This window comes from Eurytemora carolleeae, unplaced genomic scaffold (genome assembly GCF_000591075.1).
Source record: "Eurytemora carolleeae unplaced genomic scaffold, Eaff_2.0 scaffold467, whole genome shotgun sequence".
Taxonomy (NCBI): domain Eukaryota; kingdom Metazoa; phylum Arthropoda; class Copepoda; order Calanoida; family Temoridae; genus Eurytemora; species Eurytemora carolleeae.
In genome coordinates, this window is record NW_019396432.1 from 196,109 (window position 1) to 207,078 (window position 10,970).

Sequence of the window (10,970 nt, forward strand, 5' to 3'; positions counted from 1 at the left end):
GTTTTATAAATGATTTTTCTTTTCTGAAGATCTTGTTAGCAATAAAAAAAAACTGCCGGATATTATCAAAATGGTTTTCTTCAGTTTTAATATAAAAATAGTTATAATATTATATAAATTAATTATATATATTCAGATAATTATATACAAAAGAAAAAAAATTGATAAAGCGTCAAAAATGTTTTTGCAATCTGTTAGTAACTTGTCCGTACTTCTAACTTAACTTAAAACACTCAATTCGCTAAAATACTTAAAAAGGAATTCAGTCTTTGCCACAAACTATGATTTTCTAATCGCTATATCTTTGTAATCCAATGCCGTAAACCTTAGATATTTCAAACTATGAATTCTGTTAGATGATAAAATCTAATTTTGAAATATTAAAGGTTTACACAATGGAAAAAATAAAGGTATTAGAAATTCAGAGTTTGTTGCAAAGACTCAATTCCTTTCTATTAAACATTGAAATATTAATAAAAAGTTTTTTAAAAGGGCTCAGAGAATTGTGGATTCTAGATTTCAGTTTGAAAGGATTTAAAAGAAAAACTTCCGAAATGATCTGAATTTTAAAATTCGGCTTAAAATTCTGTTTCTTCTATTGACAAACTTCCCTTAAACAATTTGCTAAAGGTGTTCTTATTTTTATTACTATTTCAAAAATTAAAAATATTATATTACCCTATGAACGCACAAAGAACATCTAAATCTGTTGTTATGATGATTTAAAAAAAAATTCAACTTGAAAGAACCTGTTCAGAATGCACTTTGCACTGATTGATTCTGATTATTTTGCAAGGACAGAGAAAACACAACGAAGCTGCAAACCAAAAAAAAATGCAAATTCAGAACTGTAAGCGTAATTTTAAGTGACCCTCAATGCAAAGATGACATGTGCCCGATATACAACGGTTAAACGTTTTATTTTCGTTTGTGGTTTACCTGAACAAGGGACTTTACTTACTGTTTACTGTTTACTTACTGTTTACTGTTTACTTACTGTTTACTGTTTACTTACTGTTTACTGTTTAAAGAGCTTGTTATGAAAGTGCTAAAAGATATATTTATAATTGTGAAAATTGATGTAAAGCAAAGCATGATTGGCAACGAAATCATCTGCAAACCCTGTTGCTGAATTGCAATATTTTTTGGGCATTTATTACCCTTAGACGGATTTTTTCTGCTTGTGTTCACACTTTCTGTTTGTTTTATTGATTTGCTGTCCCGGTTAGTTTGTTATAATATCTTAGAGTGGAGCCCAACAGTGCAGTGTTGTGAAACATGTGATAATATCAGAGATACGATCTATCCATCGATCCAATCCTTCAAATTTCAGATATTTTACAGGGTTACCCATAAAGGATGAGACTTCAGAGACGATTGTACAGTATTTATACTGTCTGTTTCCTATTATTTATGTTTCAAGTCGTATTTACAGTCTAATTCTTTGCGGGTAAACCTGTATATTACCAACTCATGAATACATATAACCAACTTGCATATTACACTCTCCTTTTCAATTATCTTCAATTTTATATAACTTATAGGTCTTCACTTTAAGGGACTGTCAGCGTAGATTGAATTGACCAAATCATGCAAAGATGGTGATGTCCGATTCACAATAGCATCCTTGGAACCTAGCTTTATCTGATCAATAATGTGAAAGATATTGTCGTTTTCTATCTTTAAAAATGCTAAATTTGGCTAGTTCCTTTATGCATTCCTGCCTTAGAAATGCGCAAGGAAAATGAAAGGAATGGAATACGCAAATGAAGAACAGGAAAAAGAAAATGGGGAAATACTCTGTGCAGCTAGAATGGAGAGAGGGAGGGAGGGGGGAAGTTACGTGGATAAGGGGAAGTTAGTATTGATCGTGTTCTATGGTTTATTAGTAAATCTGCAACTATATTTCCTGTGGATCACATTACATACATATATATTATATAAACTACCAGTGACATGTAATTTATACCATTGAGTATTTCAAAGTGGCAGCCTAAAGCTTTTCAGAATTTGAAAATTTTAAAGGGAGTTTTTGCGGAAAAAGGAGGCATAATCCGTATTAATTGGATTCGATCCTTGCTAATTTAACTTCTATCTATCTGCGTTTGAGTGTTATATTGCAACTTATATAGTTAAATTATTAGCATAGACTCTCAGATCTTTAGTATTAAGCATTTTTAACCTTTCTCTCCATATAAATAGATGCTATGCACGGGCAGCCGTATACATTTGAATTTCCGAGCCATGCCAACCTTTCCGGTCCCAGTTTGTACTGTAGTCAGTTCTATGGACAGGGCTTACACGGTGCAACATGGTCGACGCGGTCAGACTTTATGCTTCATATAGGTTTAATTTACTTTTATACTAAAGAGGCAAATTTGCGTGTATGGATAGATCTCTCCATATATATAGATGCTATGGATAGATCACTCCATATATAGATGCTATAGATAGATCTCTTCGTATATATAGATGCTATGGATAGATCTCTCCATATATAGATGCTATGGATAGATCTCTTCATATATATATATATATAGGTGCTATGGATAGATCTCTCCATATATATAGATGCTATGGATAGATCTCTCCATATATATAGATGCTATGGATAGATCTCTATATATATATATATATATATATATATATATAGATGCTATGAATAGAAGTAAAATTAGTTGCGATCTAATCCAAACAAAAAAAACATAAAATGCTCAAATTCGCTTTAAAGGAGTGTTCCAAAAATGGCTGCCTGGATTTCTTTGTATTTAATTCAAAATAATCTCATTTTAACATAAATAAAATATGCTTATGGCTACAATTTACATAAAAGATTTAATAGATTGATTTTGAGATATAATTAGAATCGAAAAAGAATAAGACAAAAATTGCAGATAACCGCACTGTTTTTTAAACTTAATTATACTCAAATAAAAACAGTGCACACTGAAAAAGTGTTCAGTATAAACAATACAGTATGAACTAGAAAATTCTGGAATATAAAGACGACTTTTAAACTCAAGTTCTTACTTGAAATACCCCAATAAACATGAGGCACAGCAATTGTGCAGTGTAAACAGATCCATTTCACTTAATAAGGTCTAGTAAAACTATTTGCTTTGTAACAACATAAAAAAACTTAAGTTTTGCATCAATGTCGTCTTTCTATTATACAGTTTTCTGGTTCTAACTGTAACCTATAGAACGACAAATCTGTATATTTTTTTCATTTCCATGTTTTTTTATTAAATTATAGAGACATTACGTTAATTAAGAATGTTTTAATACTTCACAGAGAAAATCCATTCAGAGATTAAAGAATTTGGAGATTAAAGCAAACTTTGAAATGAAAACTATTTAATAAAATATTAAATTAAACCTGTCAAATTCATTCATTAGTTTTCATTTCAGTTTTGTAGATCGTTCTTTTTATTATTATACAAGTTGTTAAAATGTGAATCATACGATATCCGTGCATAATTGGTGACTTCAAAAATAACACCAAATACATCTATAATATTGAAAATAATGTTAATAATTAGTCCAAGTACCCGGCGTTGCATGTGCAATTTTAAAACATTTTGCAAAAAAAATATCGAATTTGAAAAAAAAATTTGAACAAAAAACAATTTGATTTTTTAGCTTTTGTCACGCCCTGGGAACGAGGAACTTTATTATATAGATGTAACAAAAAACAAAATTTGAGATGAAAATGAAAACCCCGGTCAAATTAACACTTTTTCTACGTATTTTAGACACAATGAGTATCATTCAAAAGACACGGTTGGTGTCGATATGTTTCACCAAGGTACTAATGCATGGAAAGTTATTTTAGAGGTGTAAGTACTTTTTGTACTGCAGTGTACTGTCTTTGTGCGGAAAAGTAAACACAAGACGGATGTTATAGCCTGTCATGGAATCCATTTCACAAAAATAGTCTAAGAAATATTCTGGTCATAGGAAACTAGTATGTGAATTTTCAAAATTATCAAAATTAAATGCTTTTATCCTCCTCGGATACTAAACGAACACTGATGCATCTATTCTTGTTTACAAATTCCGCCCAGAGAGAACTGGTTTCAATATTTATGCAGAGAATACGCGACCACAATTTACCTTCCTTGCATTAGTACCTTGTGTTTCACTATATAATGTTTTCCATGTAAAGATTGTGGCCAAGATAAATTTTCCCGTGAATTTGATAAAGCTGTTTCATTTCCACAGAAATCAAAAATTATTCAAAATAGGTTTATTTTGCAAACATTCCATAAATGTTGAAGCCCACTCCCAAATTCCTAAATTTGGTTAAGCTGTATATTAAAGTTTATTGATCTAGTCCGATCAACCTGGTCTACAGAATTTAAACATCATTTGAAACTGAGTTAGTTATAGTTAGGAGTTAGTACAATTTCACTGGTCATAACTTTAATAAAGAAAAGGATTTTCTGTTTTAAACGTTCACTCACTATCTACTTCTTTATAGCTACGTATTTAACTCAACTCCGGTCCAGTTGATTAAAGACTGAACTAACTCTGAGTCTGAGGGATCTTCTGCAAGTCCCTGACTCCAGTCCTAGGCCGGTGAAGAGGTGAAGATGGTCCCTCCTCCCATTCTGAAGAATATTGTGTACCGGACCGACTGCAGACAAATGGATCTTAGGCAGGGTACATCCCGGACTGTACCTGCACAACTAGAACCTTCTCTTTCTCTGCTGTGTGACGTAGATCCTTGCTAATTAGCATGGTGTATACCGGGTAGGTACGATATAAACAAGATATAAACCCAATATTTAGGAATCGTCGTATTAAACATATTGAATATTCTTGGAATTGCAAAGATTGATACAACCTTAATTTCTTTTTAGTAAATCTTTCTTGCATGCCTGTTAAATATTACTTAGCAAGAGGTTCGAGAATGAAGATTTTTTCCGTAATTCATCATATAGAGCTAGACAGGGTTTACAAGAACTTAATTGTGAGATTATAGGAATTAATATTTAATTATGAAAAAATGCCTTAACTTATATTGAAATATTTTTACAATGATAATTAAAAACTAAAATATGAATATTTCAGCTTAAGATAAACTGTGTACAGGATTATAAAGACATTTTTGGTGTCGCAGGAAAACAATTAAAAAAATTAAAATTCACACAAATATTTGTAATGTTACCAATCATATTGCGTACGTTTACATGCATAGGTATCATACATCCATTGTAATTTTTCGTGAACACTCCCTTTGTTTTATTCTTACATCAAGCGTATAAGAAATGATGGTTTATATATTATGTGCTCATTTATATGCGCTTGTCTTTACAATCTAAAGCTTAAAAGCGCTACAGGGAACTCAAAAAGGATAAGATTGTAAAGACGACTTGTGACTCTTTAAATATGACGATCCCAACATTTCCAACATTCAAATTTATTCTTCCCCCTTGAACGTTGTCTTAAAATGGTTTTTTAAAATGGTTTGGCAAAGTATAGAAAAAAGCTTCCAGTTGCAAGGATTCATGAAAACAAGGACACAGTTAGTATAAATTCCATAGTCGTTTCTGAGGTCTCATGCATTGTGGGTAACACTGTAGTTTACTCCGTTATTTGTTTACATGCAATAATGTTAAACTTTTAGCACACATATGATTAATTTCATTTATTGTAAGTAAATATGGAAATAAGGTAAATTTGATGTGTTAAGATATGCACTTAAAATGCATTTTTCATGTAATATTATCATCGGAAATCAATACTGCAACTGTTGAATCTTGTATTTTATTTTAAATCGCCCCCCAGAGACCATTTTTCCCCAGGAACAGGTGGTAAAATCATATCTTGATTCATGAGGGGTGAAATAAAAAAAGATTAAAAAAAATTTCGCCTCACTCCAAAACCTCTGCACGCCCCTGGACCTGTCTCCTCGGTTTTTGGGGGCCCCAGGCAACTCATCCTGGACTATCCAGGGCTAGATCTAAAAATTGAATGATCCGTACAGGTATGTACTGTACGTGCATTCAGTCGTCACTGGGAAAAGCTAAAAACTGATGTTTAATTGATCAAATAGGGATTGAAAGTGAAAGCTTATTGGACCAGGACCGAAATGCTGAATTGGTGTGATCTTGGTATAGTGGAGGACAAAAAAATAGTTTAAATTAACGTGAGGAATGTGAACTTGTGGCAAAAAGCGTGTAAACATGATATTCTGTAAACGTGCAGTATGTCATAAATGATTTAATGTTTTAAACTGAGACATAATGAGATTATTCATTGAAATCCAGTTTCAATCGAATACTTAACATGATTAGGTCAAATCATGCGACATACTTAAATTACGCTATAAAATATGGGCAGAGATTGATTCTATTCTCTCCAATCCTTTAAATATGTACCTTAAACTTTAATTGTGCGATAAATATGTAATACAATGGGCTTAATCATGGGATATCAAGAACATCGTAGGAATTGAATTTCTTCAATTCTTTGTTACCTATGCTATTAAATAAAGTTAGACTCTGCTTTGATTACGGTATTAAAAGTATATTCTGTGTTCTCTTTGAAACATTACGAGCAGAGATCTTTGCTAGTTGATCTAGCATTGAATCGAATATAGCTTAAAAGATAGCTTGTGATTTTGTTGAACTACAAGAGTGGAGATCTTTGCTAGTTGATTTAACATTGAATCAAATATAGCTTGAAAGATAGCTTGGGTCATCGTTGAATCATACAAGTGGAGATCTTGCCTTGATAATTGGCAATCTGATTGGATATTTGAAAGATAGCTTGGGTTATACAAGTTGAGATTTCGACTGTGTGTCCTTCAGAACTGTGGAGTTAAGCCTGGTCGAGAAATTACCTGTGTAGCAAGTTCAATAGCCTTTGTGGCTTTTATAACTATAGGGAGTTAAGCCTGGTCGAGATTTAGAACTGTGTGTCCTTTGAAACCGGCCTGGTTGAGATATTGCCAGTGTGGCAATATGAACCGAAGAGTTAGTGCTGGTTGATCTTGGTAACGAGTAGACCTGGATAGATACGTCTTGAAAATAATTGTTATGGAGTAGGTATTTTCTACAAACTGAAGTGCACCGTAGGTGGCTTAAAATATTTTCTGCAGGTTGAAGGGGTGCCTAAAGTGTTCATCCCCCCTGGCAAAAGATGTTGTCCTAAATGAAATTATAAATTGGGTTTCAGGTTATTTTCATGTCAAAACCATGACAAGGTTTTGGTAGCAGTGGGATAATGATTTACCAAATTTTATATTTTTATTTTTTTTTATAAAAATGCTTCATATTAGTGGCGACAAAGGCAAATATTTTTATAAAATCTTTTCTTGGTGATGGAAATTATGAAAATTAAAGGACTTGAAGGTGCTCTCTACTTGCGCCCCTGATTTTTCAAGGGGGGGGGCGGGGGCTTCCCTTAATTTTCCAGAAAATGTGACGTCCCATATTTTTTCGAGGGAGCCGTCCCTTCCCCCCCCCCCCCCCCCCCCCCCCCCCCCGACGCTTCCATAGGCCACCACAACTGTGTGCAAGGAAGAGAATATTAATGTATATCTAGTATCTGCTTATTAAATATTATTAAATGTAAGAATGTGTGTATGTATAAGTATACGTATTGAGGTGTGTAGGAGGAATGTGGCTTTACAATGAATAACCTGGAATTGATGGTATATTGACATATGCTCAAGAGGAGTTGACTTGACCAACTTTCACTCCCAAATCTTCCCTCATTTAGATACCCCCACCTTCTACATACACACTACACATGTGGATTAGACAAATAGTTAAAATCGTAATTTAAGACCAAGCGCGGGTAAACGGTGGGATTAACTATGAGTAACCTTGCACAGGTTAGTATTCAATTAAACAAAAATGATGTTATTTGTAATTTTTAGTTTATTTAACACGAAAACGGAAAATAAGTTAGAAGAAGTAAAAAGTAAGGAATGGCGCGCATGTGCGCGGAAAGTCATGATTTCAGTTTGCAAAAAGAAATATATTTAACCTTTCTCTCAAGTCTCGACATGATGCATTCCTTATTCTTTATCAAAATTTAAAATCCGATTATATATTAATATAACAATTTATTTAGAAAAGAATCTATTATTTTGAAGCTGGATAAATTGCATCTTGTATGTCAAGTTGTTGTTCTCCTCTATTGACATCTGGAACTGGAACACATTTAATAAAAGAAAAGATCTGAAGAAAATTGTTAAAAATGGTCTGAACTTGTTTAATAATAAAATCTAAACCCAATATAGAATGTTGTAATGTAAAGGTTGCACAGTAAACTGCAACAAACATGGATAAATGAAAGAAGATGGGACGAATATTAATTTTCCTTAACTCTATAGAAAGGGGAGGACGGGAGTCTAAACTTTTAAATATATAGAAAAAGTCCTTTGAGTAAAAGAATTGAGAACGGAGTACACCTGATCATAATTTATATCCCAATTTTAAAGGCAAAATTAGACCTAGCTTGGGGAGGTTTAATATTTATGTATGTAGGAAAGATTTTTCATGCAAAACATTCTTCGTTATCAATTATTCTAGAATATTTTAAAATTTAAAAGTTGTTGGTTATATTTTCGATTTTTTTAAACACAGACCTGTAATCTTCACTTTGCATAAAACAATTTTTTTTTATAAAGCATCCAATTTTTATTACTGTTTCTTACAAGTCAAAAAGTTTCAAGGTGAGAGTTCAAGAACAAATAAAAAGCTTGATGTTTAGGGTTAAATAGAATGTTTTTACAATTCATGCATTTACTCCAATCAAATGCATTTAAAATATCAACATTTTTGGTTTTAGGGACAATTATTGCTTTTAAACTTTAATGATCAGTAGAATTGTGATATTTCTTATGTTTTATTTAATGATAATTACAATAATTTATTTTCTGACTCACCTCTCAAAAAATGTCATTGAAAAAATGTTTAAGCAATTGTAAAATTTCGGACACAAAATGATATTTAGGACTGAATTTGTATGATTGTTACTAAAATATGTTTCATCATCCGTTTTCTGATAGTTTTGTACGATGTAAATTTTGTATCTGTCTGTTTATATATGCCTACTATAGTACTGCCTATAGTATCTGCTTTAAACATTTAGTTCCGTTTAAATCCTACTAACCAGTTTTATTGGAGCTATCTATACATAGGGTAGTGCACTCCCCCCTCTTTATTGCTCAGTATCCCTCCAGGGATTTATAGAGGGAATATTCTCAATTTTCCCCAGGTCCCTCTGCAGTATTTAGATAAAGGAACATGTAGAAAAAAATATTTTTAGTTAAAAAAAAGAAATAAAAAAGCATCATGAATCTTGCGTCCGATCAATTTCCCTCAATTTGGATTTTTCACACTAGAGTGTGATTTTTCAAGGCTAAAATAGTGAAGAGAAATTTGGAGGGAGTAGAAAACGGTGTAGGGAATAGATCTGGAAAAAATACCAAGGGTTTAAATCGAGAAGAGAGTCGTTCAGGAAAACAGAGCGCAGGGAGCGGATCGGGAAAAGAGCAAGGAAGTGGAGCAGGAAGAGAGAAAGGGAGTGGATCAGGAAAAGAGCGAGGGATTGGATCAGGAAAAACCGAGGGTTTGAATCTAGAAGAGATTGAGGTAATGGATCATGAAGAAAGAGCACTGGATCAGCAGATCGGGAAGAGAGCGAAGGAGTGGATCGGGAAGAGAGCGAGGGAGTGGATCAGAAGGAGAACGACGGAGTGGATCGGGAGCAAAGAAGTGAATCAGGAAGAGAGCGAGGGTGTGTATTTGGAAGAGAGCAAGAGAGTGGTTTGGGAAGAGAGCAAGAGAGTGGATCGGGAAGAGAGCAAAGGAGCGGAAGAGGAGGAGAGCGAGTGAGTGGATCGAGAAGAAAGCGAGGGAGTTTTCGGGAAGAGAGAGAGGGCCGGAGTTGATGAGGTAGAATTGAGCGAGGATGGCGGAAGGAGGAAGAAAGTAGGAGAGGGTAAACCGGTAAATGATGACAAAGAAAATGCCTTAAAAAGGAAAAGAGGTAAGATATAGTTAATTATAGTTATTTACTTCTCCCATTTAGGAAGAATTGAAACGAAATTCGAACATATGTAGAAAATGGTAACGGTAGGAGAAAATTTAGATTGATGGTCACTTCCTATTGAGATCTTTATGTGTATGATATTCCCTTTATTCTGTAAATATATCTAATTATCTGAATACATATCTCTATATGAGAATGAGATGCTAAATCGTCCATAAATAATGCCAATCATTACAGTGGTCGATAGTCATACTCAGTACTCACAAGGGTAGCAGGGGTAATATGTAGTGTATTGGTTTGGAGAGAGGGCTATATGTACAATACATAGAATAGAGTAATACTTATTTACAACTACTTTACAGGGAAAGGAATTTTACTTTACCAAGGGTTCCCAGATATAATCCAAACCCAACCTAACCCACAATATTAGATAACATGAGCAGATTTTAATTGGGTAACTAAAGTTAATGATTTTGAAAGTCCTAACAATTTTAACAAACTTTTACAACTAAGTGTATAATATGTCGTAGTGTGTCGTAGCCCCTCCCCCCCCCTGAGTTTTGTTATACCAAATACAGCAATTTAATATGCTATAAAGCAACCTGTGTATCTGAAGCAATGATGAATTATTTCCTTTTTTCATCGGTTTCTTCAAGCTTTAGAATGTATGATTTTTCAAACAATTTGGTTTAAATTTAGTGAGTATTAGGTGTTTTTCATTAAAATCGGAAATGTTAATAAATTGTTAATGCAATATAGATTATAGTTTAGTTTGGCAATCCTTCAACCACAAATGGTATTTTGACGAATTTTTATTTTGATGTACAGGGTTACCCACATAAGATGACGATCTGAAACTCTGTGATTATTAACGATCAGGAACTGAAATCTAAATTTTATCCAAAATGTGGATAATTTCTGCATTGTTTCTTAAAAACAAGAACTGCGGAATTCAC